At 38.5% G+C, this 27,499-nt stretch overlaps 1 protein-coding gene across 2 annotated transcripts in view; it reads left to right on the forward strand.

Moving 5' to 3' along the window:
- The first annotated feature begins 3,155 nt into the window (after positions 1 to 3,155).
- The window catches only part of hs3st1l1 (heparan sulfate (glucosamine) 3-O-sulfotransferase 1-like1), a 28,828-nt gene continuing 4,484 nt past the window's right edge, over positions 3,156 to 27,499 (forward strand). For both annotated transcript variants that reach the window (XM_086161060.1, XM_086161069.1), the window contains exon 1: positions 3,156 to 3,598. The gene's annotated coding sequence lies outside the window, so the exon portion shown is untranslated. The remainder of the gene's footprint in view (positions 3,599 to 27,499) is intronic.

A 27,499-nucleotide genomic window follows, 5' to 3' on the forward strand; every position in this document is an offset into this window, starting at 1 on the left:
ATAAAAAATGGGCATTTTAGTGTAGACTTTTCCCACAAACAGATGGAAGGGAGAAAACGGACAGAATGTCCGTCAAACAGGGTTGAGAAATATCACCCTCTCAGCATATGCGATTCCAGCGAAAGGATTTGGAGCGAAACACAAACTATGCAATTATACGGCTACGCCGTCGCCGCACAGCTGTCGAAAGCCAAGTTCGATGCAAACAACACGACGCGCGCCAAAAAAACGTATAGTATCTTCTTTAATGGAAACCGAATTTCACATTCCTGACTGACCATCTGCTTCTACATGTGTAAATTAATGACACACCTTATGCCTGCTGGTCTGCCAACATCCGCGGCGATTTCATTGTTAACGCTCATCTGTCCATCATCGCATTAAAAACACCGGACGCCGATACATCGCCGCTCGCTCGCCATCTTTCCCCCCCGAATCGCTCGCCGTAATTCCTCGATGTTATATAGCCAGATGGGCCAAAAAAAAAAAAAAAAAAAAAGGTTTGCCAGCGGTGATTCTGCGCCGTCGTGCAGAAAGCATTTGGAACAGTTCTGTCGGCCGTCTGATGCGGTTTGAAATGTAGATATACTGTATGACAAAGGCTGGAGACGGACTTGGACGTGCAGCTCCATCACTTTCTGTTGCTGCCGGGTGAACAAAAGGAAAAAAAAAAAGAAAAATAAAAAAAGTGTCAGAATCAGGATTCGAAAATCAGAATCAGAGAATCGGTCTCTGTCTCCAGGGACAATCGGAGGGCGCAAGGGGCAGAATAGCAACTTAGAGCAGATCCACCGTCTATAAATGTTTAAAAAATAAAAATACACTGCTGAAAAAGTAAAGGGAACACTAAACTAACGCATCTTAGATCTGAATGAATACAATATTCTTATGAAATACTTTATTCTTGACATAGTTGAATGTCCTGACAACAAAAACACACAAAAATAATCAATGGAAATCAAATGTATGAACCCATGGAGGTCTGGATTTGGAGTCACGCTCAAAATAAAAGTGGAAAAACACATGAAATGTCCTTAAAACGTGTTAAAATGAATCGGTTTAATTTCACACAAGTGTGATTGACTTGGATTTCCATTGTATTGTTTAAGCGTTCCCATATTTTTGGAGCAGTAAACATATTAATGCAGGTAAAATAAAATTAAAAAGTGTAAATAAAGTGAATAATAGAGCAAAGTGACCCCGTCATTTGTAAAATAACTATACATCCGTGTAAATGACACAAAATTTGAAGCGTTTACTTTCAAAATATCCCCCTCTGTGTGAAACAAGCAACATCTGAGCTAAATAATGAGAGAGAAGCTTTAAATTTGGAGGTTTCGGTCGATATTTGAACAAGAAAATAAAGTGAATTTTATGTGTTTTGTCAGTTAGACGTGGAGACATTCCTCTAAGATCAGGACTCTGCTCCGCAAGTATTTCGGAGGGCTTTAACCTGATCTAAGACTTTGCCCGAGATGTCTGCAAATGGCTTCGAAAAATATAGTCGAGCCAGAGAGTGTTGTTTTTACGACCGTGCTGGAATGACAATGAGTTTTGTCCAGATGCTCTTACAGCGCAAACAGCGAGGGCTGTGTAATCACTTGACTTGTGTCTGCTGGATTTTATAGTCCACATTGTAAGTACAGAGAGGACTTCAGCCTTTTTTTTTTTTTTTTTTTTTTTTTTTTGAGCTTGAACGCAATATATTTTAATTTATTTGTATTTCTCTTCTCACGCTGGAAACTTTGCAGTGTTGCAGTAATTTTGTCTGTCAAAAGGATAACGCTGTGGGGTTTTATTTTACTCAATTTTTCTTTTGTATCGTGTTTTGATTTTAATTCATTCATTATTTATACCGTTTTTCCTGCAGTCAAGGTTGTGGAGGGAGCTGGGAAGCGTTCAAACCGGGTCATCAGTCAATCACGGGTCCTTGTATAACATATAAACATATAAAGCATTCTTTAGAACTCTCATTCACACGTCTGGGCGACATAAGGTCTCCTGTTAACCCACTGTATGGGTTCTGCATTCTGGACTGTGGGAGGAAATTGTACAACCAGCAAGAAACCGACACAGACTTCAGGAAAACATGCAAAATCCAATAAGAAAGTGCTCCAATCGGAATCGAAACAGGGACTGTCGTGCTTTTAGGTGGAAGTGCTGACCACTATGCCACCCGTCATGGATTTAATTTATTTTATTTTATTTTATTTTATTTTATTTTATTTTATTTTATTTTATTTTATTGTGTTTAATTATGTTTAATTTATTTGTATATTCTATTTTAATTCATTTTTATATTTTATTTTATTTTATTTTATTTTATTTTATTTTATTTTGATTTGATTCAATTAAATTTAATGTAATTGTGTTTTATTTTATTTTATTTTATTTTATTTTATTTTATTTTATTTTATTTTATTGTGTTTAATTATGTTTAATTTATTTGTATATTCTATTTTAATTCATCTTTATATTTTATTTTATTTTATTTTATTTTATTTTATTTTGATTTGATTCAATTAAATTTAATGTAATTGTGTTTTATTTTATTTTATTTATTTTATTTCATTTTATTTCAATGTGTTTTATTTAATTTAGTTTAATTGTATTTCATTCAATTTGATTTATTTTTATTTTATTTGACTTTATTTTGACTTATTTTATTTCATGTCATTTTACTTATTTTTTTTCAAGATGTGAAGGCTTATTCATGTTCAATGGGCTTTTTTTTTTCTTCTTTATCCTGCAATGTTTCTACTCTTAATGGTGTCCACACATGCAATATCACTGACTTTTAAGTTCTGATATTACATTTGAAATGAGCATTTCGAGACTTTTATAAAGCATTACATGTTATTATCAGCACGCCGTCGCATTTTGCACTTGTGCATTAAGTTGCACGGGAGAAGTTTGTCTGGATGGATCTTACAAAAAGAGGCGAGCTGCAACCTTGCAGAGATGCCGCCCGGCCGCAGACAGATCCTCTTCACTGATGGAAACACGGCATGTGGAGGCTCCGATGGAGAGATTAGAAGGGTTGGGAGGAGGAGGAGGAGGAAGAGGAGGAGGGTGTGAGGGGTGCAGAGGCTCGGTTGAAGGGGGGAGCACCTTGCCCGGATCATCTGACGGTCTGCTCGGCTCCTCCCCGCTCCCTCCAGCCTGCCATGCAAAGCAGCGGCTCCGGCACAACTCCCCGACGCACCGGGCTCGTCTGCGTGTGCAGGAGAGGGGAGTCGAGTTATTTACTTTGAATAAACAAGGACTCCGTGCCTCCTCCTCCTCTTCTTCTTCTTCTTCTTCCTCCTCCTCCTCCTCCTCCTCATCTTCTTCTCCCTCCCTCCTCCCGGTGTCTGCTTTCAAATGAATCAGTGATGAGAGCAGCCGACGGGAGAAACGGACGCTTCTCCTTCTCTTACGGGGATCGACTGTGCGCAAAAGTGCGCTCCGTGCTCGACCATCATCTTTATCATCATCATCAGCATCATCAGCATCATCATCATCATCAGCAGCAGCAGCAGCAGCAGCAGCAGCAGCATCGCCAGCTCCTGAGATCATCCCGGACCGGAGAGGCGCGCTGACATCCCCGCCGAGCGAGGTAACCAGTTTCTCCTCTTATTTATTTATTATCATTTTTTTTTTTTTTTTTTTTTTTTTTTTTTAAATTGACTTTGCGTGGCACCTCACCCACGCTCTTTCACACCGCAAAGACGCAGCTGTTTTTTTTTTTTTTTTTTGTTTTTTTTTTAATTTAATTTATTTGTATTTTTTTTTTTTTTCCTGCATAGCAGCCCACCCTCCGCCTCCCTCCGGCACGAATAAAAAAAAAAAAAACGCCTAATCTTTGAAATATTGATCACATGGCGTTGAACTCATATCGAACACCCCGCGGGAATAATAACCCCATCGCGATGTGATGTCATTTTTGACATATAAACTTTTGCTTTTGTTACCAGCGGATGAGAAATGTGTTTTTACACAAGTTTTAACAGCCAGAGATGGAGAGGCTGACTTTCAAACGGGAGGCTGATGATTGACAGGTGACGGATGTCAGGATACGCCGATCGCCACCCTCCCTTATGTTGATGTGGCCTTCGTGCGGAGATGTCGGTATCGAGTATCGGATGGTGAAATCCCCGGTGCCAAGTCCCCCCCTCCCCGCCGTCAAGAATCGCACGAGAGTCCGGTTCTGCGCGGTTCACCTTTAATTATCGCGGTGCAACTTGTGCGAATCGGTGCTTTTTTTTTTTTTTTTTTTTTTTTTTTCCCCCCAAATGAGCCTGTGTTTAAGCGGAGCGCCATCTGTGCTGGAATAAAACAGAGTTTTTTTTTTTCAGAGAGCCTCCTCCCTGGTGGTAAAAAAAAAAAAAAAAAAAAAAAAAGGGTGAGTCTTTCTCGAGTCCCAAATAGAAACATTCTGCCGAGGGGAGGGGTGTTAATGTTTTGGGTCTTCTATCAACTATTTCCTTTGCAGGACCCTTAGAATTTGCAAAAGGGGCAAAAGGTCGGGATAAAAATGGGGTCGGGGGGGTCCGGAGCGGGGGATCACACTCGTTATTTTCATACCCGAATGGACCTCATGAATGGATCTCCTGTTTATCCGGAACCAGAGCAGGGATGAGGTCATCGTTCGGCTTTGTTTAAAAATGCTTTTTGAAGAGATCGAATAAGTTACGGGGAATATTTCGGGGGAGTTCCGCGACACCGCGTGTTTACAAGCGTGGCCGTAAAAGATCGTGGCAGCTCTGGGAGATGTTATGATTTGGAAAATCCCCAAAGAATCCTGAGGGTGTCTCTGTGATGTACGGCCGGAGGAATACGTCGGGTCACCGGATGTGACTTTACAACGCGATGGAGTTTTTGAGAAAAACGTTTAAGAAAAACGGAGAAAGTGAGATGTTGTTTCTCCGGAGCTCCAGGCAGGCGTCCCAGGGATCCGTGTCCGAAGAAGGTGCACCTTGGCTGGGCATGGGGGGTCCGGTTGACCCCCTCCTCTCATCAGGGAGCTCCAGGAGCTTCTTGTTTTTTTTTTATTTTGTATTCTATTTTTTTTTTTTTTTGTTAAATGGAGTTTAACCAGTTGGATCCACTTGAGCAGAGAAAGGGGCGGGAAGGAGAACAAGACAAAAGTGGATTTCTCTTCATCTCCATGTGTTCCCAATCAAGAGCAATAGAAAATAACAAGAGTGGAATTAATATTTGATGAGGTTGTGTTTGTTGGATTTAAGAATGAACGCTATTAGCCAAGGCATGCAGGGATATATATTAAAAATGCAAATTAATTCCGGCGAAGGACTGAGGGGTGGGGGGGGTTTATTTCTTCCCCCCCGGAGAGAGTTATCATGAAAGAGCCAGCTTTTTTTGGCCATAATATTTGTACGATGCAATCTCAAGGCTTTGATTTCCCAGTGAGAGCCGAATTGAAGTCAAAATACTTTTTTTTTTTTTTTTTTTCTCATTCATTTATTTATTTATTGATTGAAGATATCGGTTGGTGTTTGTTTTTGATGTGGTCAAATTTTTAGTTATCGAAAAAGAGGTACATTAAAAAAAGAGCTGCAAGGCTAAATTTCAAGTTTATATATACATATATGTGTTACATTTTTATTTTATTCATTTATTTTGTTTAAGTTTTTTTTTTTTTTTTGGTAAATCTATTGAAAATAGGCATTATCTCTGATTTACTTTTGCTTCCCATTTTTTTTTTCAAATCTGTTGAAAATAGGCATTACTTTTGATTTACCTATGTTTGCCAAATATTTTTTTCAGTAAATCTGTTGAAAATAGGCATTATGTCTTATTTACCTTTGCTTCCAATTTTTTTTTTTTTTTTTTTTTTTTTTTTTTGGCAATCTGTTGAAAATAGGCATTATCTCTGATTTACTTCTGCTTACCAAAGATTTTTTTTTTTATCTTGGTAAATCTGTTGAAAATAGGCATTATTTACCTTTGCTTCCAATTTTTTTTTTTTTTTTAATGGCAATCTGTTGAAAATAGGCATTATCTCTGATTTATCTCTGTTTACCAAAGATTTTTTTTTTTTTATCTCAGTAAATCTGTTGAAAATAGGCATTATTTACTTTTGCTTCACAACTTTTTTTTTTTTTTTTTTTTGGTAAACCTGTTGAAAATAGGCCTTATCTCTGATTAAAATTTTCTTGCCAAAGATTTTATTAAATTTTTTTTTCTGACATCAAATAGCAAAAGCAACATTACAAGCAGCATATCGCCATTGTTGTTCGTACCTTCGCGTTTATCGTCATCACTGTGACTACTTGCGGGTATTCACTGGCCTGCAGGCGGTTGCTATGAATTGTAAGTATAGCTGTCAGTATAGCATGATGGGTGCATCATGTCACTCATGCATTCATCTAAAACACTTATCCTGCACTCGGGGTTGCGAGGATGCTGGAGGCTATTCTGGCCGTCATTGGACGAGAGGCGCGGTTCAACCCAGACCGATGGCCAGTCGATGGCAGAGCCACATATGGAGAACACGTGCAACCATTTACTCCCAATATAGGATATTTAGGGTCTACCAATGAACGCCATATCATGTTAGAAGGGCCTTTGTACGTAATGCCAGCAACCGGGTTTTGTTTTCAGTTGTTATATTTCCCCCCCCGCCATCCGGTATGTTTAGTTGTTGCAAACTCAGCAATCTGCTTGTGCTGAAGCCGGATCAGTAAAGAAAAGACTTATATTTAAGAAACTGTTTGTGCACAGCCTCGGGAGGGAGGGTTCCAGAAGTATGAACTACAAATATGTGAAAAGTAACAGTCGTATGCTTTTGCAATAGTTTGATCCATTCCTATGTCGCCGTTACTTCTATTGTCAGGATAATTCCATTTTGACTCGCATGTATAAGGTCTTGTTAGACGTCTAGAGAAAATGTGTCCACTCGCTCCGGTTACTATAGTGACCTGGTTTACAGGGACAAGGTATCAATATTTCCCGGGCGGCTGGTTAAATAGAAGCTGTCAGCTGTCATGTGCTTCCTGATTGACCGCGATCACAGCGTATTATAGCTTTGTTCGTCTCAAAGCTGCAGGCCGACTTCATTATGCCTCCGAGCCTGAGCGGAATATGTGATTCCTAAACCGGGTTCGTTTGACCCGACCGCTTTTTTCTCGTCTCTGCCTTTTTTCCTCGACTTTGGATACTAACGCCTCCGCGATTAGGTCACGGGCGTACTCGCCTGTTCCGCATTGTGATGTTAATACCGTGCACGGGGCTGTTTTGCGTGCGCTCTATCCTCCCTGTTTGCCTTCCCCGTGGACTGATTACTGATCAGATGAGTATTTCATATCTGCCTTGTGGGGGGAAATTAGAGGATTAGCAACAACTTCATGCTTATTCCCTATGTATCTTTCAGGCTTCTAAATCCTGCGGAAGCCATTGTTATTTTAAGTAGCTTGGCAATTGAGCGTGGAAGCGGGCTCTAATTGTCCCGAGTCTTCGGAGCGGAAGAAAGCTAGCGTTTCGGCGCTCCCTCTCCCGTTGTTAGCGGTCTTTGGTGATGTGAGAGCGAAGAACTGAGAGTGGGCCAAGGAGCCGACTGCCAGGACCTCTTCACTCCAATTCTAGGCTCATACATAATAGATAAGTCAGTGTAACTTACTGTACAGGGGCATAACTAGGCTAATGCCCGCATTTGCATATTGGTGCCGAATTCCATAATTCATGAGTGTGCAAGCAGGCGATGATCGGAGGTGCAAAGATCCGCCCCGGTCCATATGCTGAACACCGCATAAGGGCTGGTACCCATCACGTGCACCGGCAGCGCGATATTAGGAAAAGCAGCATCGTCGCTGTCGCAGCCGCGTGTTTTCAGAGCGGCGTCTTCATCGTCGTCAAAACCCCCCCCCGGAAGTCTGAGGGAAAGGGTTCGCGGGAATCGTAGCTTATCGTTCCACTCGATCGTAGGTTAAGCTATTATTTTTTTTAACCTCAAGCCTTCCTCATTAACACGGATTATATGTCACGTGTTTTTTTTTGTTTTTTTTTTTTTTAAAGTCAGCGGACTGTGATTTGTTTTGATCAACCTCTATCGTTTTATATGCGTCAAATTTATTCTAAAGTAGCGAGAGACGGAACCGTATTTTCACCGAGAGCGGTTTAATGGCTCGAGCAGCGCTCCGGAGTTAAGGGCCTTGTAATTAATATTTGGATTTAAAGATCACGCACGCTAACAAAAGAACATCGTTTAAAAAGTGGCTTCACGAGTGATGTGCATATTGAACCCAGTCAGCGTTTTGATCCTCGTTAAATAAAGATCAAGTGTTTGTCGGTGAGTTGTAAAAGAAACTACGGCTACAATTCTCATAATTCTACACGAGTATACTGAGGATATTTGTCTTTTTTTGTGTTTCTTCCCCGTACTTTTATATTCCACCGCTAATCATCTTAAGGGAGCAGATGAATACACATAAGAAGAAAATGTCAAGCGACCTAACTTGCCAAGATCAGCGCCGGCGTTTGACATTTGTTCGAAAGGTGAAGATCCGTCTAAATTTGAAATTGATTTTTTGATTTGTCACGGTAAGGGTGTGTTTTACAAAGAAAAGGCGAACGATCGTCCCTTTACCGTCCACGCCGCCGTCGTTTTGTTCCCGACTCTTCAAGTTAAGCTTGTGGCAGCTTATATAAAGTCTTGCATGTAGATATACCGTTAATATTAATTTTTTCGCAAAGACACACTGACACACGTGAGCACACACATGATAATAAGGAATTATATAAAGACTTTTGACTGGTTTTTATGATGCCTCGCGATCATCGCTGAGGAAGATACTGGTCCATGCTAGGAGCTATCCGTGGTACTTTAAGTAATGATTATCGATCATCTGCTGTTCAAATGGAAGGTGTACCTAATATCTTGCAAAAAAAAGAAAAAAAAAAAAAAATTATTTTCCCAAATCCAAAATACTCTCTCATTTGTACATTTGGGCAACTCCGTAAAAATTTCTTGTATGGCTGTGGATGTGAGGAGGAAACTGGTCTTGCACAAAAAAAGCGAAGAAAAAAAAAAGAAAAAAAAAGAAAAATCGCATTCATGCACATTGGCTACATCCTGAAACTATTCCAATGAATGATTCAACTTTTCTCCCAATCCCCACTTTTTTTTTAATATATTTTATACATTGATAGACTATCAATAGGTCTGAGCTGGACTAAAAAATGTTATATTTCAGGACTTGTATACCAAATTCTACCTCAATGCGCCACACTCGGCTGAGCAGTAACATAAATGCTTTAAGAGCGCTGGATACATTTAAATTGGAAGCTGCTCGGTAGCCCATAGTAAAAAAAAAAAAAAAAAAAAACTAAATAAATAGAAAAAAGTCACCCGCTCTCTATATATCCAAAGCGAATCACAAAGAATTCAATCTCGTTCCTCTCTCCAGACTTCCAAATGTAATTGGGGCATGTGGAAATTCTGATCATTTTGCTAAAACCATCTTTCTGTAGCCTCTCCTTTTTATCAGTGTAAGTCTGTGGGAAGAAAAGAGCAGTCTATTCATCAATCCAATACCGATTTGGTTTCTACCAAAAAAATTCCTTCCCGGCTCGGCGACCCGACGATGGAAAGGGTCGGGGGTTAGAGTCCGTTGAAAAAAAAAAAAAAAAAAAAAAAAAATGTCTGAAGAATATGCAGCCAAAGGTCACCTCAGTTTTAAATGTCCAGAGATGCGCAGTCGTTTTATATTTGTAGTCTCATGCTGCCGTCACCTAATGTTCCCGCGCTAAATTGCTCTCGGCTCCTCAGATGCACACTGGTGGATAGTAATAATTAGCGAGTCGTTACGATCATTTGTAATGTTAATTGCGTCGTCGTACCGCTCATTATTAATGCAATGCATGTTGGATTTAATGCCGTGCTGGAATTGTCTCCGCCTGCTTCATCATCAGACTCTTACAGGCAAATACAAGGATGAAAATCTCTAAAAGAAGTGGTCAAGAGCGATAATGATACGAGATATTTGTCAGCAAACGTGTCGAATGATCCACTTCTCTGACCTGGGAGGTGGAATTTCCGAGAGCCTTCGGAAAACAAACGTCTGCATATTAATTGGTATCAAAAAGGTCTTGCAGAAATAATAGGTGGAAGCCTGTTTTACAAGGTGCGCGGGTTTTTTGTGCGGTGGAACGGGTCGGATGGATCTATCCAGCTGTCAATCGCAAAATGAAAGAGTATCTCCTGTGGGGAATGCGTTCATTCTTCATGTTCAGTGCAGACAGTTGTGGACGCTGCCAAGTCTCGCTATTACAATGAGAATACATTGATTTTAAACTGGAAAGAGATGATAATCAATATTTCATGAATGTCTCCTCTAAAAGGAGATAGGTACCTATGATTAAGTGCTTAATGTAAGTAATCCGACGCCATGGCGTAACATAACTCAGGATAACTGTGTCATGCTTTTCGAGAATGAGCTGATTCCTGTGAGTTTTAGGTAATTTATTAACAATCGTGTGAGTTTGACAAAAACCAGGGAGCTCCTTTCAGTCCCATTGTGTGCCAGAAAGCGAGAAAGCGGACGTGTTTAATGCCGATATCTTCGAAATACAGCGGCTCACAACAAAAGATGAATAGCGCTTCACAGGTTGAGAGAATTTTTTTTTTCTTCTTGTTTTTAAAGCTATGAAACTGTTAGAAATTATCACAAAAAAATACATAATTAATAAATAAATAGATTATTATTATTATTAAATATTGAGCAAAACAAATTTTCTTAATGCCGATATCTGTGAAATACAGCGGCTCACAACAAAAGATGAATAGCGCTTCACAGGTTGAGAGAATTTTTTTCTTCTTGTTTTTAAAGCTATGAAACTGTTAGAAATGATCACAAAAAATTAATACATAATTAATAAATAAAAAGATTATTATTATGTTATTAAATATTGAGGAAAACAAATTTATTCAATGCCGATATCTGTGAAATACAGCAACTCACAACAAAAGATGAAAAGCGCTTCACAGGTTGAGAGAATTTTTTTTTCTTCTTGTTTTTAAAGCTATGAAACTGTTAAATTAAATATTTATTAAAACAAAAAAAACACAACTCTATTTTAATGGGGTTCAATGATGTAGGACATCACGTAACAACCAAAAATATGTCATTATGAGATTAATTGATTTTTTTTTTCTTATCTCTATTTTTATTTAGATTTTCTCTGCATCAATGACAGGTACATATCAAAAAAAAAAAAAAAAATACACTCAAATATGATGTCATAGTTATATACATATTCCACATAGATGAATTAGTACATTTGCTGCATTGTCTATACTGTTTATCCTTCAGTCAGACGCTGGAGCCAATCACGGCTGTCATTGGACCAGAGGTGAGATTCAACCAGCCAATCAATAGCAGGGATGCATGTTGAGTCACACAACCATTCACTCCCATTCACATGTCATATAGAGACAAACAAGATACAAGGAATTGATTTCATTCTGTGGCTCTCGTCATTGACCATGTTGGACTTGTGCAACACGATGTTACTCTGGAAACCGCTTTGTTATCCCTCAATCTGGATAGCGATTACACAAGTTGGCGATTTCCTCTCAATTTTGTGAAGCAAATTTAACGCGCGTGCTATTGATTTCATAGTCTTGTCTTTATCGACGCCTACAGCCGTGTTTGGTTCGGCTCCAGCCACGCCCAGCGTACTCCATAAACAGATTAAGTACTTTCTTTTATTCGTAATATCACTATGTTAATACGCGATGATAAAAATCATCCGGGACTGTGAATATTTTTACAATTTCCGGGCTTTGCTCGATTAAATGCCTTTGCAGATGGATATTTCTATTCTTTTTTTTTATTTTTTTTTTTATAATCCTAGCATCCGTTAAGTCGTTCTAATCATATAATTATATCGTTTATTGTTTCCGCTTTTCGACAGTGTTTTCCGCGGCAGATGTCCGATGTGCCTCTCCTGTTGTTCGGCGATGTTTGATTTACTGATAATTATAATCCCCGATTATTTGACTGTGAGAAGACACGGCGGTTATTTTAATCTTTACTTAATATTTAATGCCTACTATTTTTAACTATTTGGAGAACAATACACATTATTCCTTTTATTGAGAAATAAAAAGGCGACAATAAATAGCATCGAGAAATAGGTTGTAATAAACGACAGAAAACTGAAAGATCCACATCAGATGAATGTGAGCGATGATGACTCATTTGGAAAAAAAAGTTGAAAAAAAAATGCTATTTCTACTTTCTGTGAGACATTTATATAAAAAACGCATTTTATTCATTATCTATATCCTGCACTCGAGGTGACGGTGGGGTTTGGTTTGTGCACGTATACAGCCATGCATTCTCTGCAATGCAACGTTTTTGGATCGTGCACGTGTTTGGATCGTGGGAGGAAACCGGAGGAAACCCACGCGGAATCGCAGAATCCGAAATCGAACCGGCGATGGGAGCGCTAACACAATTTTAGCGGTGGATAAATACTTCAGTACTTCATCACATCACATGTTCAATTTATGCGTTTTATCTCTGGAAATTTGTTTTGGCCGCCGGGATTTACTACACTGTCGCCGGTATTTAACAATCATATGAGAATTAGATGGGAAGATTTGCATTTTAACAGATGGGAAGAGATTTTATTTTGTCACACAAGAGCTGTAATGTTTGAATACACGACAGTTCTGCAGGACGTCCTCACTTTTTTCACTACATTTGACAACCTTTTATTGGTTTGCACAGAAAACGATCTAGTTTTTACTTGCAGTATTTTCTTTCTTTCTTTAAAATTTTTTCGCCTTCGGCCTCAGACTGAGTTTTCATCCTCCGCCGTTTCCTCTTTACATCATATCTGCTTAATAAACTGCAACAGGATTACAAGGTGTGGGTTGTGATCTTTCCGGAAAGGTCTGGAGCAAAGTAGGGATTAAGTGTGGCACTCCATGTCAGCTTTTAAGCTTCCAAAAAAAAAAAAAACCACAACCATCATTTTACTGCTGGTTTGTAGAAATACACTCGATGTCATGATGAGGATTTCCGGCTTGGACTTTGTAGCGGGAATTTGACTAAAAGGAACACGTTAAAAAACCAAAGCGAAGCATTTTTTTTGTAATTTGCGGTTTATTTTTACTGGTGGCACAGCGGTGACGTGGTCGCTGCTTCAGCCCCGTGGCGAGAAGGTCCCTGATTCGATCCCAACAGGGGGGCTCTCTGCAGAATTTGCAAATCCCCTCCACCCGGGTTTCCTCCAAGTTCTCCGGTTTCCTCCCACAATCATGAAAACATGCAGCGGGCTCATCAGATGAATGAATGAGAGAGTGAATTGTTAAATATCTCTGGGAGCATCATATCTCCCAAGGCTCCGAAGGGCAGCTGGGATCGGCTCCAGCAACCTCGCAAACCTGAGTGCAACGTGAGCAGTATAGATAATGAATTATTTTTTTCATATATGTATATTTACTGCCATTTGTTGACAAAGCAATTGAGAAAAGTCAGTTCGAATAGGACAATCACAGAATTTTCTCTATTTATCAAATTGTTAGGTGATATATATATATATATATATATATATATATATTATTTATTTATTTTTTATATATATTAATATATATTAAAATTTATTTTTTTGTTTTTATGATATAATTCATCTTCATTTATTTTTTTATATTTTACATTTCTCCTCAAAAACATTGCCAAAGAAAATAAATGAATCACAAGTCAAAATAAAATAATTGTGAGTAAACAGCCACTCAAAGAAAAAAAAAAAAAGTGATTAAAAAGTTGTTATATTTGTATGATAGTTTATGGTTAACTTAAAAAAAAGTAGGAAAAAAAATCTTTGAGCAAAGTTGGAAAAAAGTGCATCGATAAAAACATTTCTTTGTGTCACAAATTCAACAATAAAAACAATATTCAATCTGCATTAGAATGGAAAACCCTTTACTGAAAAGCTATCAAGCTGTACCGACACGACATAACAAAACAACGGCCCAAAATGTATACTTCCATCGTCAATACATCTTTACCGATTGATGATTTCCTGGGCAGCATCCCGATGCGGTGATTTAATGCAAGAAACACTTCGCGGGCGAAAAGTCATCGCCCGGCAAATGAAACAATTACCTCCCGAGTTGGAGTTAAATATGGAGAAATGACTCATTTAATGTGTGATTACTCTCTAATACAGCCATCCAAACAATGGCGGGCGCTCATTCCCGCACGTAAATCCTAATTCTCCGCAAGATATGGCCGGCAATTGCTTGTCAATGCGCCCGGCGAAGTTTTATTAAAAGATGCTTGCACGGAACGCAAAAGAATTCATCAGTTTGGATTCATAATGAGATGGCTCTCTAGTCCGAAGATTCATCTTCATTACCCGACCCGAGCGCCAGACAGAGAACGCTGCCTCATTTAATTTTTTTTTTTCCCCCCCTCCGTCCAAACATTATTGCGGCTTCTCTTTTTGCAAAGACAAGTCAGCCATTTTCGATTGGAGCGCGGGATTACGAAGGTTAATCGTGGATTCAAAGCTAATCTTAGTTAAATAGTAATAGAAGTTCGGCGTTTGCTTGAGACGGATAAAATCAACCCGACCCGCGAAAACAATCCTCCGTCTAATTGAAGCGAAAGATGGTTAATCTGGGCTTCACAGCAGGTTGTTGGTCTTGATTAATGTTATATCGTTTCCACCTTTTAGAAAATCGGATGTATGCTTTTTTGCAGATTTAGCGTTTTTTTTTTTTTTTTGGCACCGGCGTAACTTTCAGCTCCAGAAACGATGAGCCATCTCTATCAACTCTTGCTTCATTGTTGCGATGGAGTCGAGATAATTATGTAGTTTTAAAATTATGCAATCGAGGGTAAGATCTGTCTCCCTCCCCCCATTCTGGGAAGACGACTAATTAATTTTACGCTTTTTTTTTTTTCTTCGCTTATTACGCGGGCGATTGGGAACATGAGATTTTTAATCCAAGCCAAGACGGCTTATTAAAATGTGAGCTAGTCTGTCTGGCCTTATGATACCAGAGGAGCATTGAAAAAAAAAAAAAAAAAAGGTTTAAATGAAGACATCCTCTCTTGTCGTAGCTTTCGGGTATTTCTTTCTTTACACACACGTAAGTGTACTTTTTTGAATATTTTCTTGTTGTCATTTTGTGCGCTTTCACACATGCACGTATTGATTGAGTGGAGATAAATCCTGCTTTTATTATCATTATTTCATTATTAACCGTCACGCACTTAAATGACAAAAATAGAAAATCAAATTCACTGACCTTAATAGCAAAGGTTTTCATTGACGAGGCCAATTTTTTTTTTTTTTTAATATAGATAAGATGAAAATCTACGACCTGAACTCATTTGAAAGGACGCGGTCGAGACGAAAGCGGCCTTAACCGAACCGACGGATCGTCGCGATGTGTTTTTTTGAAAAACCCCGAGCGATGCACTCGGGTTGAATTTTATTTTTATTTTTTTTTCGTAGGAGACAGTAACAAAGCGAGCCAACAAGCAATACCGCAGATACCCTTTTGGCGAATCCTTTTATATCTCCATTAGGCCTCTGATGCTTGGACCACAAACTTCTCTAATTAAGAATTCGTCTTCAGCAAATTCACCCGTGAAATGGCCCTCGCTGCAGAACGTTGGGCGATAAAAGGAGTTATTGGGCCTGCGACCTCCGATGGCTCTTATCTCCCATAAACACTTCAAGTTGGTTTTACAAGGCTACGGAGGCGGCAGAATGAGCAATAACCCAAAGGGGAATATTGGGAGACTGATCACTTATTCATGAAGAACGGCGCAACAAGAGGGCAGAGATGAAATTGAGAGTCCTCGTACTTTTAAGTCATCTTACTCCGATAAGACTACCCTCGTACTAGGAGATGATTAATCATTGACACAGGCGTCATTGCACTGTACCTCATTTTAGAAAACACACACACACACACACACACATTTGATAGTATTGAACAATCACACAGGGGCTCTGATATTAGCTTTTGGTTTTAGCCTCAGACCAGCGGTGATGATATGCTCTGCGGTGAAAGTCACCCTGTTGAAATGACATCGTGTTTTTATTCCCTCTATCTTCGTAACCCGATTCTGTCAAATATGCAGAACGGCGCGCGCACGAGCTGACATTAAAACGGGAGTTTTTCAGCTATTTAACTTAACCTCGATTTTTTTTCCTATATAAATTTAGATTTTTAACTCGCTCGTAGCTCCGATACACCAGGCGAGCGCGTCGGTAACGTAGTACAATATCCGAGCAGGAAGTATAGCGTAACACAGAATGCCAATAGTGTTTAGCCTTCCTTGAAAATGTCTGTAAACGGAGCCTCGCTGCTCGATGGAACCCGGCTTAAAAGCAGATGTAGAGCCCAGCTGGCGTCCCGGTTCTCATCTCCTCTCAGGCAAAGATAATTTTGCGCGGAGGTAAAACAACAGAAACCTGCAGCTACACGGGCGGCTACTCGAAGCAGAGCGAGAGCGAATGTAAACGGTGTAATGACATCCGAGTGGAGCTGTGACGGTTTGCGTCCTCCTTCTACTCCACTCGGTCGGACGGACGAAGCTTTTCCCTGCCGGCGAACCACAAGGAAATGGAGCCGGAGATTGTTATTATAGATAAACACTTTACCATAAGATCTACCTCGGCCCGCCAGTAGGAAATTACAAGGGGTGTTGCTCAAAGTCGAGCGGGGAGGCATCTGATTTTATTTGTCTGCACGCTCACAAATGTGGGGGTTCAGGAAATGATGCAGGGGTCCAATATACATGAATATATAAGAAAAAAAAAAGAAACATTTTAGTCTTTACTCTCCACCCGTGCTTCTAAATGACAATAAACCGATCCGCCGCGGCCCAATCTCTCCGATTAAGTTACAATCAATGAGCGGCATTTGAAGTGACAACTTGAATTACTTATGCAGATGAGGTAGCTTGATACTGCAAAAGTTCAAGGTCGTTCGCTCGCCGTCGGTAAGTGACTTCCCAGAAATGTGCGTCTGTCAGTATCCGCCTGACGCAGATCTGGCAGATACGCTTGAATTGTTTGACTTATTTACGCTCTGCAAATAAATAAAACCCAATGTGACGTTGCAGCCGTTGAACACGATGGAATCAAGGGTTCCTTAAACTCGCCCCCGACTCAATCTCGCTTTTATCAAAGAATCAAATGAGCAAGCGTGGACACACACACACACACACACACACACACACACACGCACACACATGCACACAACTGTCCATCTGTCCATCTGTATGCATTCTGTATCCCTTTGTTATTGCTTCTTGCTGGCTGTTGACAATTTTGGAAACACCAATCTGTGTCGGGTAAACAACATCGGGTAAATACTACCAGGGTTTTGGCTAGTAGTAGCACTCGGAGTGGCTAGCAAAGTGTGCTAGTTATGAGACATAACCTGAACTCATAAAGAAACCTGTCTGCTTAAAAAGTAATGAAGCGAAACATCTAATACAACCAAATCAGGCGCTATTATGATAGTCGGTTCAAAAAAAAAAAAAAAAAAATCAAAGTAAATTACAACTAGCTCTGAAATAATTATCCAGTCATTTCAGCAATATTATTATGTTACATTACATTGCATTTGGCAGACGCTTTTATCCAAAGCGACTTACAATAGAGGACATAGGGACTGCAAATACACGATGTACAGGAAATATACAGAACAGTAAGCTTGTGAGTTTTTTTTTTTTTTTGTTTTTTTTTGACAAAGACATACACAAACGTACACACACACACACACACTGCATAGCCTAACTTGCTGCCTAACCTGATCTGGGGCATCAGCGCAGTAAAAAGTCCTGAAAGAGAACAGTTTTTACCTGTTTCTTGAAGGTTGAGATAGATGATGCTAGTCTTGTTGCTTCTGGAAGTTTGTTCCACCACTGAGGTTCCACCGCATTATTATTTAAGAACATTATTTTCACACTTTCTCGTTGCACAGCTTGTTTTTTTTTTAAAGGTCATAATATCAGCAAGGAGAATTTTCAGAAGAATTTGTTTACCAATCGTCTCATAAGAGCCGGATTAAACTTTGCACAGTGCTGGAGATGCACCCAATTGATAAATTATAATCAAATATCTGAATAATATCACTTTCCTATCCATGGACTGCAATGCTCTGACGCCGATTCCTTTGCATCCCCGGGAGGACGGATTTTAAGTTAAACGCATTATTATTTGGTCACTTCTTGTAGCCCGATGTTGAATCACTTCAGTGCTTGGCAGCCAAGAGCACATATTTGTGATGGCAAGAAAATGCTGGCAGATCTCTGATGTTTGCTTTCCAATATTATGTTCTTGTGCCAGACCAAGGAAGGTTTTCCAAGATTTGTACAAACGTTCGCACCAGCTGTATTTTGGGGTTCTACGCCCAGAATATCTAACGTGACCTCCAGGAGTAGGTGTGTGTACCTTAGATAAATGCATAACGTGTAGAGTTTCCTAACTTTTTAGGCCCGGATCCTACAACACACTAATCCTGGAGGAGCTTAATAATGCTAAACTAACGCGTAAACCGTATCTAAGAGGTTCCAGGGCCACGGTTTCCTAGTTATCAGTTTGTTCTTTTCATTTTTTTTTTTTTTATGTATTTATTTATTTATGGCTTCAATCAAATCAAACATGCATTCATTCTGTTTGGAAATGCACTAGATGGTGACAAATTCATATTACATTTTCCTCACAGCCTCCGGGGGACGACGAACAAAAGAGCCGAGTGTATTCTTTGCAGAGGAAGATATTGTTGAGCCCGACAATTGGAAGAATCTGACCGCAGTTTTACTCTTTTGATTCCTCCGGCTAATTCTAAACTCCCACTGGTTTTTATAAAAAAATAAAAAACTGTTTTTATATTTGGGTGTAGACTTCTGAATCTGATAACACGCCTGTATTGAATGGCTTGTGAGATACATTCATTTTAAAAGACTTAAAGCAGCTGTGGGAGAAGACAGACTATTTTTACTTCTCGTGGGTTTGAATGTGTTTTTAGCTCCATTCATTGAATCGAGACCGGAAACTTTCCTTTTTTTTTTTTTGATATTATACTCATTCGGGAACGGCTGCCTTAGATAATACATAGTTTCGTATTTAGCTCAAGTTGGATTACAATCAATGTATTTCTAGAAGACTTAATGCATTAATGTCACTTGATTAAACAACATTTCAAATATCTTTTTAAACTCGGTGCCTATTTCCACACTTCCCGGCAGCGGAGTGAGATATTTGTCAGAAAGCCGACAAGCCTTCACTTTTTTTCTTTCTTTTTTTTTTTTTTCTCATTTAACTATTCATCAGATAGGCTTCATCAAAGATTAAGAGTATCCTCACAGTTCATTCCAAGATGCCCGGCTTTTTATTTGATGAGGTAATTCATCCATAATGCATGTGTATATTGCAGTTTTCAGGATGCCTGCGAGACTGAAGAACAGCATCAGCTTTCTAAATGCTTAGACCGGAGAAAAGAGAATAAAGTTGGCGCATTTGTTTTGATTAAGTCAGCATTTCAGACCGTTCCCACTGCGATGAACTGTAGAGCAGCTATTTTACATAAAGAGGATCACTGTGAGAACTCAGGGAGGCTTGATGGAGAAGAAAAAAAAAAAAAAAAAAAAAGCATTATAAGAATTACATTATCATTAAATTGTCAGAGGCGAATTAGTTTTATCTTGTTTAGAAGGGTTGGGGTTGCTTGCAGAGGGGATATTTTGATTCTTTTGGAAGCGCAGGTGCTTTATCAGAAGTGGCAAGCTGAATGAGGATCATCAGGCAAGTCTCTGATCAAATTCCTCCTCGCGGTCTGTTGTTTCTGGACGACGCTTTCCTGAGTGAGTCAGTGTCCCTGGGATGGGATGCCTCTACTCATCCATTGGGGTGATGAGCAAGTCCGCCATTTATATCTGCCAAAATGCCTCCTGGCGAAATGCCTCCAGACAATGTCGGCGGATGCTTGAAATAAATCCGCGAGTGACGACGTGTCACGACGGAGACTCGGAGGCCGGTGTGCGCGAAGCGGGGAAACCGAGACGGCAAAGGGGTTTGAGACGACGGTCGCTAATACTGATCCTAATACAGATTGTGTCCGGATTTACTTATGAGCCACCGGCTTTCATAAGGCGGGAGGAAATCATGTTGGTACTCGTGCACAGATGGCGGTGGGCAGAGGGATCGGTAATTGAAAAGACAGCGTTCCTTATAACAGCGCTCCGGGGGAAGAAATTGAGCTTGAAAAATGAAGGCCTCCAATTAAAATATCCTTGGCAACTGAGAAGCCCGAGCTATTATCAGACAATGCAAGTTCATTTAAAGTTTTTTTTTTTTTTTTTTTTTACATTTCTAAATATATTTGGTTAGTAGCAGAGTCAGGTTCTGAGATATCACACTAGCGTTTTAGCCCAGCTGATAGTTTATCAATGAATAGATGATTAAATATATGAGATGATGAGATGAGATGAGAACAACTTTATTAATCCTGAAGGAAATTGTTGTGCCAGAGTTTCAAGTAAAAAACATAACAGTAATAGATGATAGTAGAAAGGAGGAAGAATAAGAAATATAATGAAATATGAATTGTCTTAACTGTTAGCAGTAACTACAAAGATTGAAGATTCCCTGCGGCTGAGGGAAGAGGAATTAAAAAATATTAAACATATTAAACATATTTTAAAAATTAAACATATTAGAAAATATGTTAAAGCTTTTAAATGATGGCATTAAACACTAGAGTTTTTCAAAAGTCAAACCATCCATTGATATGGTTTTACTTAATCGGTAAAATGTGCACGAATAAGATTTTGCAGCAGATTGATGTCACTCCGATTTGACCAGAGTGTCGGCGTTCTCCTTAGCAACCCAAATATTGTTAGTATGTTATAAAAATGTACAAAACAATTTTCCACAAGAGCAGTGGTGTTGCTTAAAATATGCACCTGTCTGCCAGTGATGGTAAAAATGTAAAACGGCAATGAACAATCTGCAAGCAGACGCTACGATTTATTGATTTTTTTTTTTTTTTTAACTTTCCAAAGGAATCGCACAGCTCATGAACTCGAAAGACCAAAACAATAAATCGTAATGAGGCGGGTAAGACTTCAGTATGTTGAGTTGAAGGGTTTTTCAGACAGAGAAGTAAAAGAAATGAGAACTTGGCTTTGCCTCTGAAGAGTTTCGGCATTTATTCTTAGACAGATAAACTGCACACATGCTTAGGCAAATAGATCTTTTTTAAGCTGCAGTCTGAAAAATAGAACCGCACGTCTTCCTGGAGGTAGTTTCAAACAAGCGGTGGCCAAGAGAAATATACTATTGAGGGATATTTGATTCACGATATGATGTAATCAAATGTTACTCTTACCTGATATTGTTTTATACACTCATCGCATTTATTCTGTAATATCATGTACCTGAGTTTCTTAATGGGGACAGTTTAAATATCATTCCAGAATCCTTCAGTTATCGTACATTGAAGCAAATAATCTCGTAAAAATCGGCAGCTGAGAAGGCGAATAGGAATGTTTGATTTCCTAAAATACAGTTTATGCAGATTGAAAGACTTTCATCGCCGCAGACGGCGATGGAACGAAAACCTTGACGAGGTTTTGATACACAGAAGTGGTTTTTGTCTCTGGGATTAAAATGATAAAATCACGTTTTTCCAACGGGTTCAGCCTGTAACTGCAGGTTGGAAATGAGATCAAAATCTATATTATTAGATAGTATATTTCAGCTGAAATATGCACATATATACTTAATTTGTGCATGTTATGCAGATACAAACACACACACACACACACACACATATATAAACATAATTACACACATATCTATGTATATATGAATATCTTATACATAATTAGATGCTAGCTGTGCAGATGTGAGCGTGTGTGTGTGCGCGCACATATATGTGTCTATATGTGTCAAATATGTGTCTACATACTTATGTTTGCTCGTTATGCATGTACACACGCACGGACGCACACACACATATATATATATGTATACATATTTACACACATAAATCTGTGCAGACATATCTATGTATATATAAATATCCACAGGTGCTATACCTAATTACATGCTAACTGTTTGAATATTATATATATATATATATATATATACATATATATATATATATATTTACACACATAAATGTGTGCACGCATATATGCATGCGTGCATGCGAGCATACATATGTGCATGTATTGATCTGCATACTTATGTTATGCATGTTATCCATGTACACACATACAGTATATATTCATATTTAAACACATATCTATGTATATATGAATATCTGCAAGTGCTATACATAATAACATGCTAGCTGTAAATATATAAATCTCTGTGTGTGTGTGTGTGTGTGTGTGTGTGTGTGCATATATGTGTATATATACTTTTGTCATGCATGTTGTGCATATACACACACATTTATATATGTATATACACCTATATATACACACAATGCAATACGTATATATGAATTTATATAAATGTGTGAATACGTATGTATATGTGTGTGTGTGTATATATATGCATTTACATAGACATACACACACACAATGTGAATATATTATTTTCCACCCCCCTAAGTATTCTTTAACTGGTTTATTATAGTGTCTTGTTCATTTTTTTTTTTTTTATATATATTTGTGTATATTTGTCAGTGTTTTTGTGTACGCGTGTGTGTGTATGTGTGTGTCCTCGGGGATGTGCCCTCCTGATCTGAAAAAGGCCAATTCACTTTGGATGTTTAACTCACCACAATGAAAATCACAATTAAAATAGTGTAATTAGTGCTTCAGGCCACATGTTTCTGGGCGCTCCAGTAAGTGACAGATCGCTCCCCCTTCAAGCTGGTAATGAATGCCTCTGCTGACATGTGGGTGAAGATTAGGTCATCGTTTGACTCATTTATCCCTGAAATAGACAAATATTGCTTATTATCAACGTTGCATTTTAATTCTCTCTGCAAGCCAGGTAACGCTGTCACCTTCTCCAGGATGTTTGGCAGGAAATCTTTCTACTAAATCGTCTGTCGCTCCAACGGTCCTGCTTTTGATTTGTTTATTTGGCCGTTCGAGGACCAATTTTCCAGTTTTATACATTAATAGCGACGCGAATCGAGATTTTTGCGTTGACTCATGTAAAGATATGTGTGAAGCTTAAATCTCATTATCTCTCCAGGAAAACATGGTACAGAAAGTTTCAGTAATTACTGAGACGGTGCAAAAAAAGCAAAAAAACAAATACAGTAGAATAGAAAAGTATGTTTGCTACGATAAATATTATCGCGTTAACCTGAGGTCTCGCGCTTCAGCAAGATATCGCCTGGTTCAATTCCGACGATGGGCCTTTCTACGTAATTTAATACGTTCTCCCCTTGTTTGCATGTCCTGCCACGGTCCAAAAATGTGTTTTGGAGACGGTGAAATTGTCCAGACTTATGAATGAGAGATTAAACGCTTGCATGTCTGTAATATGTGGCCCTGTGATCGACTGGTCCCAGGACGATCACTGCTAGGATACGTTCCAGCTCCCCCGCGACCCCGAGTGCAGGATAAGTGGTATAGATATGAAAAAAACAAATGCTAATGTGAAATCAATGCACAGTGCACATTGGTTTCCTTTTTAAGTATGAACCACACAATAATACTACAGTGAGGGAAAATGAAAAATTATACAAAGCAGCAATAACGCATGCACGTGCTATACAATGAACCAGGGTGTATTTGGGAGGGGGGACTCTTTGGAATACATAATTTTGCTTCATTAAGGTCGTTACTGTTCTGATGTCAACATGAAAGTACCTTAAGCCTGTCCTGATCTTCCAGCAAACATACGCACGCCATGCAGCGTCTTATGTTCATGGTTGTGATTTTATTAATGAATACTCCATGGTCCGTTTCCTGCAAACAGCCAAACATAACTGGAACTGTCTGCATATATTTCCTTCCAAGATTAATGAATCCTGTCAAAACCGGCTAATAACTGGGTGAAAGTAAAGTGACTGATAACTCCAGATTATTTTGAAGTTTTCAAAAAAAAAAAGTTGACAAAAAAAAAGTCACTTTTTTTGTCGGTTTCACGTTCACCTTGCAAAACAAGAAGTCGATTGCTGCCTCTCCTGTCATTATAATGAAATATAAAAGGAATTATTTTTGTTTTTGCCCAACGGACATGATATATAAATATATATATATCATAATATATAATAATGTAATAATATTATACACACACACACACATATATATATATATACATATATATATGTATTATCTTAAAAAATATTTAAATAATAATGATATAAATGTATATTTATATTATATAAATACATATTCTTTTTTTATTATATGGACGAATGTGTGTATCGTTAATTTGTGGTTATTTCAGTCAATGTGTCCATGTCAAATACAACATGGACATAATCTTGAAAAGATCATGTATTTCTTTGTAATTATTATCCATAATAATGTAATTATTATAGATGACCCTGTTGTCCCTTATAGGTAGAAAAAGCTATATCTTTCAAAGAGATAGAACAAGTTGGACTGCATTTATGGTGTTATATATCTTTCATCTTATATCATGACATTTATTAAGAACATTACAAGTTAAGATACCTTCCTGTAAATAACTTCTAGTCACATAAACAAGCATTTATTCCATTTGACATTTATGTGCTTTGCCTGGATTACAGGTGCAAAGCAGCTTCCAGTAACTCATTAAAGTTGTTGCTATATAAATAGCAATAGCAATCACATTAATTAAACGGCTTAAGTGTATTTCACAGTTCCGCTGGGATCAAATGCAGGGCTTAACCCCAAGGGATCAATTCTGCTTTAAGGGAGATCAGTTGTGGAACAAGAAATTCAGAGAATTATGCAAAGAGAGATGTAGGACAGAGCTACGTCTCACCATAGTACTGATTCTGATGGATGAAAAAAAATGAAATAAAAATACTAAAAAAAAATTTAAAAAAATAATTCATTGAAATAAAAAAAAGCAATAAATTAAGAATTAAAACAGCAGTGCGACCAATGTTCTTTTCATTAAAGTTAAACTGGTGGAATTGAATAAAAAAAATAGTTATCAAACTCATCCACGAGGTGGCGCTAGAGGAGAGAAGTACCCCGACGAGAGTTTTAAAGACGCGTTTGAGATAAATTCCCATGATCCCAAAACTCTGCTGTTCTTCCACCAGTCTTGAGAAAGGCAACCGTAGGAATCACCGAAGTCAAAACACTCGACCCACCTGCAGACGCCCCCGCTTTTTCTCCTGGGAAAAAAAAAACAAAAAACAGTAACTTACTTAAAGTACTGAGCGGCTGCACAGGGCAGGTCAAAAGCTTTGACATTTTTTAATCAAGACTATAAAGCTTTTGCAAGGGAAAGACAACATTAGTCACTTGTTCAGCCAAAACTTTCATACATACCGACAGAAAGCCTACGGTAATTTCTTCGTCTTCAAACAAGATTTAAATGTTTATTCTTGTCCAAGCATTCAAAATATAAAATTTGTAACGACATGGATAATAGCACTATAACAATTTATAATGATTAAGAGTGACTTAATCATTTTTTATCTAGCTAGGAATCAGATAACTTTTTTGCATACCTTAGTGCATATGACAGATATGCATAGGCGCACACACACACACACACACAGACACACACAGACACGTACATGGATTAATTGTGGCCACAGGAAAGGTTGCACAGAAAATTTAGCGCAACGTGCTTGATCTTCTGTCTGCAGCCGACGTCCCCGGTTCCAAGCAAGGTTTAATAAATCATGCCACGAATTTCTCTGTGAACTAAAATGCGTTCAAAATGAACAACCCGTGCAATATGTGGGAGTACTTTTTTTTTTTTTTTTTTTAGAGTTACAGTTGGATGAGTGTGGGCGGGAAATACATTGTACTGGTTTTTCTGAGGGCTTGTATGAGAACTAGCTTCAGAGGAAATAAGCAGCACGAGGAAAAGTGCAAAAAAAAAAAAAGTTAAAGCGCACGTTTTCCATCTCTCCTGATTGGTTTCTTTTTGGTTTGTTGGGATCGTTAAATCTTACAAGGCTTTCCAACGATGCCTTGACGTTAACAAAACATGAAAACCATATAGAGATATGAACTATTCTCACTTCGGTCTGTTTTTCACACATGTGCAGATAAATAGGTAGAAATACATGTGTATGCGCGATACAAAAAATTGAATATACGCATTGTAATATACTGATCAAAAAATAAAGGGAAATTCCTTTGTCGCAACAGTTATAATGTCAAAGAATAAAACGGTAGGATAAATATGATTATAAATATTAACGGTAGGATAAATATGATTATAAATATTAATAGCGACAACGCAATCTAAATCCAAGTCAGTCACACTTCTGTGAAATCAAAATGTCCGTGGATTCATTTTGACTTGTTTTAAGGACATTATTTTAAAGTTGGTGTGTTTATCCTCTTTAATTTTGACTTTTTTTTTTTTGGTTGCTTGTTATCATGATGTTTTTGAAAGGCATGCTGTGTTCATCTCTGTATTTTTCAGCTAAAGAACAAAAAGGTCAGGATTTTATAAAAAGTCATGAAAAAAACAAACAAAACACTATATATACTGGTGAACTGGTACACTTAAACAACACAATGTGACTCCAAGACGATCCAACTTGTGAGAAATCAAAGTGTCCGCTTAGGAAGCAACGCTGATTCATTTTGACTTGTTTTAAGGACATTACATTAAAGTTGGATCAGCTTGTTGTTGTATTTTTCCTCTTTAATTTTGACTCCAAATCCAGACCTCCATGAGTTAATGCATTGCATTTCCATTTATATTTTTTTGTATGATTTTGTTGTCAGCACATTTAACAAGAATATTTCATTCATTCAACATCTAGGATGTGTTATTTTAGTGTTCTTTTTTTTTGTTGATTATTAACAATAAAATGGTTCATAGCGGTGATTTTTTTATGCTTCATCTCCCAAAATTCATGCTTTAATCGAACATTATTATTGCAACCGTGCTGTTGAACAAGTGCAGATGAAGTAACAAAACTATCCTGCGCAAAACCTGCAGCCCGTCATTGGCGATGTCGGTGGCGGCGGCGGCGGCGGCGGCGGCGGGCTCTGCTGACTGGCTGAAGGTTTTGTTCTGTGGATGTACAGAAGCGGCGGCTCGGTTTAATTAGAGGGAGCCGGGTCTCCTGCGGCGGCGAGGACCTGTGGCGCTTGTTCCTCGGCCTGATTAGATGTGATGAATACTTGTGCTCTGTGTGCTACTCTTGCGCAATTCAGCCACTGCCAACTTTTCTAGAGAAGTACAAGTCTTGCTCCCGGAGTATTTATGGGAGTTCAAGTGGAACTGCATAATAGTTCTTTTTTGCCCTATGTGAGTAATCATAATCAAACTCAAGGTGGGGATGGATGTAGATCCTGGAGTTGCAGGTTGGGGTATTTTTGACGGTCGCCTTACAGGGAAAAGACCG

The sequence above is a fragment of the Fistularia commersonii genome, chromosome 2, assembly GCF_037954325.1.
Source record: "Fistularia commersonii isolate RoL2024-O1a breed Wild chromosome 2, RoL_Fcom_v1.0, whole genome shotgun sequence".
Lineage (NCBI taxonomy): Eukaryota > Metazoa > Chordata > Actinopteri > Syngnathiformes > Fistulariidae > Fistularia > Fistularia commersonii.